The sequence below is a fragment of the Euprymna scolopes genome, chromosome 11 (genome assembly GCF_053919585.1).
Source record: "Euprymna scolopes isolate OS-2025 chromosome 11, ASM5391958v1, whole genome shotgun sequence".
NCBI lineage: Eukaryota > Metazoa > Mollusca > Cephalopoda > Sepiida > Sepiolidae > Euprymna > Euprymna scolopes.
The window spans coordinates 77,410,678-77,418,169 of record NC_136492.1 but is presented as its reverse complement, the minus strand read 5'-3'; positions in this window follow the sequence as shown (position 1 = coordinate 77,418,169).

Here is a 7,492-nt window from a genome sequence, read left to right as displayed (position 1 = left end):
TCAACAGGCACCGGTGAATTTTTTCAATTTTTTTTTTTTTTTTTTGCACGGAGGAATTCAATGACGCATTTCTGCGTCTGACGCACGTCCATGTAAAGGGTTGCTTTTTTTAAAAGCCTCACACCGTCAATATCTGCTATAGAGAGATGAAACTTTTAGGTCATGAATGCTTAAGTTCAGTCATCCTAGCAATACAATTTGCATCCCCCCCTCTAAATCATTCGGCTGGAATAAAAAAAAAAATAGGTGGCATTATTTTTGGAACGTCTCTCGTAGATACAACAACTTTCATTTTGGACTTATAAAATTTACTAAAATACTAGCGGGACCTGCGGAAACTCCACAGGAGCATCTTTCATATGTAATATATTGTTGCTGGGCATTCTGTGGACGGTCAACGTGAATGGAGACCCCGCGATATTATTGCAGCCCATTTGTTAAAACTGCAAAAGTATTTATCTTAATAATCTAGTTAATGTAGTATCAGAAAATACCTGATTATTATGGTTTATCGCCAGCCTATATAATTATAAAACTCAAATGACCTTGTAACGGGTGTTGTAACCCAACATCCAGTTTACGACTTCCAGTTGCGTATGCGTGCATAAACAAATAATCAACGAGTCAATAAAACGTATTGTCTTACTGTGTACGTTTTCAGCGTCCCAATTGTTTTTTTTTTCGTGTTTAAATTATCCAAATAAACAATTGTTAATACTTTCTGCATTTTTTTACATCGTTCATTTCCGTATTACGTTTAAGTTATTTTAACGCAATTTTCTTACAAATAAATCTACTTTAACCCGTTGATAACCATAAGAGCATTTTACAACAGCGATTTTCCTATCGCCTTTTTTTTTTTAAATTTATTCTCCATTTTTTAATACACTTTTCTTAAAAAACATTCATACATTTTCTTCTACACTACCAACATAAATAAATAACCCCAAAAATATGTTTTTTTTTTAAATTTGCGTTTCAAATAATCAACGCAACATGCAACCTTTTTGTTTTACTGTGTACGTTTTCAGCGTCCTAATTGTTTTTTTTCGCGTTTAAATTACAAGATATAGCAAAATTTGAATTAAACTTTAAGTATTATGGTATCTATTTACTTACAAGTATGACAAACCACTTATAATTCAATAATTGTAAGTTTTTTTTTTAAATAAACAATTATAAACAGAACGACTCATAGAAATCTATCTACATTCTTTTTTCATTTTAATATACTTTCACAAAACACTATTTTCTTTACGTCACAAGTGTCATGCTCATACATTAATTCCATAGCTAGTATACCTACTGATCCAACGGATCACGGGTAGCCTAGTATCATTATAGGAATCTGTAACATATTTCCATTGTATGGACACCCGGCGCGAGCGGAAACTCCAGGATATCTTTCAGTCATCTTTAAACAGAACAGATAGTACCCATGGATCCATAGCCAGAAGACCACATACGACTCAAAAGCGACATTATTTTATTTTTAATTAATTTTTTTACATTGCGTCTTCACTGATTGAGAGATTCTATTTATTAAAAAGAAAGATAGAAAGTGATAACTAGGGCTAGGGCAACATCATATTTTTTTCATTGTTTTGGCTCTCCAGTGTGTATCCGTTGATATCTTATATGCTTTTATATAGAGTGATGTGGTTCTCGGTTGATTAACTGTGTCTAACTGTGTCGGATATATACTCGAGAGTCAACAACAATGAAAAGAATATGCTGTTGTCCTAGCCCTAGTGATAACACGCTACAAAGATTAAATTATCGTATCTATATACTAATTTAATGTTCGTAGTGTGTTATCATTTTCTATCTTCCTTTTTAATGAAGGGGATCTCTCAATCAAATCATTTATAATCTGGAAACTGTGACACACGTACGTACGTTAAAGGTACTACAATAATTATATATAGATATCCCGACATAAATCACCACAAACTTCTGCCTTTGCTCTCAAAAGCCCGATATAAGCATAGCCTTTGGCTCATTTCATTTCGATCTTTCTGGCCGCAAGCACTTCTTAGCCAATGTGCATTACAGTTGAGATTTGCTTACCGACATCAACCAGCAAATAGACAAATTCTCGTTCAGCCTCAGGGAAACACAGTTGTCTTTCCAAAGACTAAATTTCAATATGTAAATGAGATTCAACTTACTTTCAAACACGCACGGAATCAAAAGATGTTATTTTAAAATTTAAAGATAAATTAACCTTCGCGACAAAAAAATAAATTTTAGAATTAAAATTAGTAATTAATTAAAACGCAGTTCTTTATAAAATACCGTTGCCATATCTGGGGAGAAACTGTTCAGAGCATTCTTTCCTGTCTTGAAAGTGTTCAAAGCCGGCTTCGAAATCAAGTAAGCGTTGTCTCTTTCTCTTCCTTGCAAGCTCTTTCCTACAGAAGAGACGTTGCCAGTCTATCTCTGCTCTATCATTAACTGATCTTCAATCTTTAGTTCCCTCCCTGCAAAAAATTCACAGCAAACACTAGTGTCAACAAGTTCCCCACACACTCTATTTATGCTTAAAACTAAACGCACACTTCTTGTCTAGAACTACCCGTCTGTGGAACTGTGTACCATGGGGATGATTTCCAATTGACTACAACATGGTCGTTTTCAAGGCCAATATAAACAAGTTCTTGTTGAACCGTTCTCTTAAATAATCAAATTCTACTAATGTTCACCACTACCAATCATTACGGTTTTGTTTCACTAACCACCTGACATACATTTGCTCTTATTTTCGAGTGGCATTGAAACTTGAATGCCTACTGGAGAGAACTTGAATGCCTGCTAGACACTATCCTCGAGTATCTAAGGTCTATCTGTACAAGGTTTGTCAGAACAACCTGGCATGAGGATACTTTTCCCTAGAAGTAAACCCTGACCAAAAATTCAATATCACATAGTATTCGTTGCCCAAATAAGATCTCCTTTTCTATGTCTAACCCACATTAGCTTTAATGAGGAATAGTGTACCTTCTCCAAGTGATGTTACCTCAAGTAACAGCACTAAGCTGGATACTCCACCAGACTAGATGAATACTTGTCCTGGAATCTAGTAAGACTAAGAGACCAAAACGAAAGGCATACTATAACATATGAAAATGGTTAATTGGAGGAGAGGGACATTATGTTCTAAATTTTTTTACTCAGTGCTTGCTTGAGAGATAAAGAACTTTAATGGAAAATTCGAATATCAATGTATTTCATATAGAGTTCAAGTATTAGCCCCAGGCAGTGGGCCCCTTAATTTCTAGGAACTTCAATTGAAGTAAAATAAAACAAAAAATGACTCCCATGTAAAAAAAAAAAAAAAAAAAAAAAATTATAAGACATTATGTCCAAGAAAATATTACATACAATGTCAACTGTTGACTGGATGGAGGTCTTAATAGAGGAAGTTTATCCCAACTAATCGAAAGATCCAAAAATATGCGATTTCACACCTTTTAAAAAATAAATATCGTAATATTGACTCTATGCGCTTGGAACCACTAATATTGGAACCACTGGAAAATAATATTTAACAGGTGCGCGTGTGTGTAGGAAAGGCATTACTTTTTTTTTCTTTGTTATTAAAAAAAATATACTTTACAGATAAATTAACCTCCGTGAGAAAAATGTATCATTTTAGAATTAAAATTACTAATTTAACAAAATGCACTTTTCTTTAAAGAAATCATTTTAAAAATCCAATTTGTGAACTTTGCTAATTATCTCTAACAAATACTGGATTGGAATCTTAAAACAAGAAAAATTAGAGTAATTCTTGAAAAAAATCATTAAAAAGATATATCTAAGAAAAAAACAAAAAAAAAAACAACAAAAAACAAAACAAAAAAAAACACAAGTTTACAAGCTGTAGAATCTTATTAATTTATTTATTGCGGACTATTATCTTCATCTTTCTTAGTTGTTGTTTCACGACGTTTTAGCCAAATACTCCTGGTAACCGCGACGGGATAAGAACTCGGAATCTCCTAATTGCATTCTCAACAATTACTGCCATCCATAGTTATTGTCGCCTCACCACGTTTTGGCCAAGTAAACCTCTGGCTGGCTTTGGGTAGGATTGAAATCACCTGGAACCACAATAAATAAATTAATAAATAATACTCATCTCAATAATGAATTCCAATTAAATAATATATATACCATTCGGTACGGACCCGACCATGGAAGATCAGATACTAATAAAAACGTGGATTTATAAGACCCCAAAAATCCAACCTTGATCGCTCTTCGGGGCCCGTGGCACAGCGGATAGAGACGTTGAATTTCTACGGTTCCAGGTGAGAATTGTCTGAAGATAGCGGTTTCACTCCTACCCAAAACGTGGTGAGATGATAACAATTATGGATGGCAGTAATTGCTGAGAACACAGTTAGGAGATTCAGAATTCCTATCCTGTCGCAGTTACCACTTAACGAAGGCCCGAGGAATAGTTGGCCGAAACGTCGTGAAAGAACAACTAAGACAGATGATGATAATAGTCCGCAATAAATAAATTAATAATACTCATCTCAATATTGAATTCCATTTAAATAATACTGTAGAATCTTGTTCAACCATCAGCAGCAGAGAGGTGGTGAGAGTGGTTCAGTGGTTAACGACACGGCCACACAATCTGGCTGCGACAAGTTCGAAACCTGCTCGTTCCATAGAAACATTTTCACTTGGAGACGTTGGCAACCTTCACGTGCTTCCCCACGCGTCTTTCTAGAAAAAAGATATCGGTGAAACGAATGCAACAAAAATAATCTGATCCACTCGAGGTGAACGAACGATGCCCGACAACAAGCATCAAACGAATAATTTTTGCTTAAAATGTCAACTGTTGATTGGATAGAAGTCTTAGTACAGAAAGTTTGTGTTAGGAAGCAGGAAATACCTACTTTCACACCTTTTTTTTTAAAAAAAAATAAGCATTGTAATATTGGCGCCATGCGCTTGAAAGCACTTACATTAATACGTCACATGGGTGCGTGTGCGTGTGTGTAAAATAATGTGCTTTTTTTTTTTTACTTCTTTCTAATTTCTAAAAAAATCTAATCGTACGTTTTTTCAGTTCTTACATTAAAAAAAAGAATGAAATTTCCCTTCTCCTGTTGAGGAAAAGACAATCACAAAAGAAATAATGAGAAAGTTGATATGAACAAAATAAGTATGTCTTTTAAACCATTAAATATTTTCGAGTAATGGAACCCGTACGATAAATATCAATTGTCTATTTCTCTTTCTTTCTCTTTCTCTCTCTCTCTCTCATATATATATATATATATATATATATATATATATATATATATATATATATATATATATATATATATATATATATATATATATATATATATATATATATTAGCCAGTAGAGTTTAGTTTCCTAGAAGTACATCCAATGAAACAACATGTGTCTACCAAAGAGTGCTCAATGAGTAAACAGAGCAGGTATATGAAATTTATTTATACAAACATTGATGGCTTCAGGCCAAGAATTATCGTCGAGAACCTTGGCCTGAAGACGTAATCCCCCAACGCGGGTGATTACAGAAACATGTATGCACATATGTAGCCATCAATGTTTGTATAAATAAATTTCATATATATATATATATATATATATATATATATATATATATATGTATAATCTGTGGAAATATACTTTATTTCCTTATAATATATACCAATCCTTATTAAAGAAGCTCAATGTAATTACAGAGCAATATAGTGAATGAATGACAAAAGTCTATATTTCAAAGTTCATGATGTTGACCATCTTACAATTTATTGCTTTAATTCAGTTGACATTTACAATTCTTGACAGTATCTGTTTCGTAGCACAAAATCAATAACTTAATTATTATATCAATCAGTGAATCTGTTTTGCCCTTAACTGATCAGAAGAAATAGCAACAATCAATCAATCAATCAATCAATCAATCAATCAATCAAAAGGAAATAAAGTGCGTTTTGACATGATTAAAATCCGAAAATTGGAAGAGAAGCTGTAAATACCTTATAATATGTTTCCATTTCGCATTTTTGAAGGGCAAAATAGTTCACTGATTGATTAATAATTAAGTGATTGATTTTGTGCTACAAAACAGATACTGTCAAGAATTGTAAATGTTAACTGAATTAAAGGAATAAATTGTAAGATGGTCAACATTATGAACTTTGGAATATAGACTTTTGTCATTCATTCACTATATATATATATATATATATATATATATATATATATATAGAGAGAGAGAGAGAGAGAGAGAGAAGAGAGAGGATGTTGATTTATTTATACAAATATTATTGACTTCAAATGTGCATACATGTTTCTATTGCGATTTGTATACAAAATCATTTTAATAAACACCGAAGTTTTAGTGTATTTACATCTGTGAAATTACAACAATGCAATTATACATATATATTAGTGGCCTGGCAAGGCCACAGAAGAGACAACCAAGCAATAAAACCCAAAGCAAAATTCCAAAGCAGTAAAACTAAATTTAGCTTGCTAGGGGACACTATATATATATATATATATATATATATATATATATATATATATATATATATATATATATATATATATATAAATTACATTAAGTTTACCAAGGTAATCAAAATAGTAAACTTAAAATATATTATAAATATTAAAGAGTTAATATTTACAAGTAAAATAAACTCAGCCAGATGTAAAAGCTCAATAAAACCGAAAAGGAAATAGACCTTATAATATGAACAAATGATTAATAAAACATGTTAAAAGACATCTTGAAAAAGAGTTAAAATATATTTAATTTTAAAAAAGGAAGCACAGGATAAGTGGATAGTCCTTAATCCGCGGAGTTTCGAAGAAATACTCTCCTTCTCATCAGAGGGCAGGAATTAGCAAAATGCAGGATCGGATTTTGCATATAAAAGTATTTAATGAAACTACAAGTAAGTCACAGATCTTACTTGGTTAAAAAAAAGGGTGAGGTAAGGGGAACAGGAGGCAAAAGAAAAATGATAAAAAGATTTCACATGAATGGATAGTCCGGTGAAGGGTAAAAATCCAAAAATGGTAAATCCAAAACGGTCGAATTTAAAATTTCAATCCAATGGGTAAATTCCAAATGGTCCAAAATAATCCAAAAGGCAGAGTTCCTTGGAAAAAAGCGCAAATGGAATCAATTCCAAATCATTAAAAGAAAAGCACTGGAGATAAAATTTAAAACACGTCTGTCAAGGCTGGATGAATCAAAAAAATTTTAAGGTTTAAAAAAAAGACAAAAAAACCCGAGAAGCGGTGAAAGTTTAAATTTGAAAAGCAAGGTCAAACTGACCCAGACAAAAAGCGCGAAAGTTAGCGTTAATAATTAGGTCAGCTTAGATATGAACGTGAAAGTCCCAGAATTAAATTAAGAAAACTGATCAGAAGAACAAATAAATGGCCAAGTTTAAGAAATGGGGCGTCTGTTATATA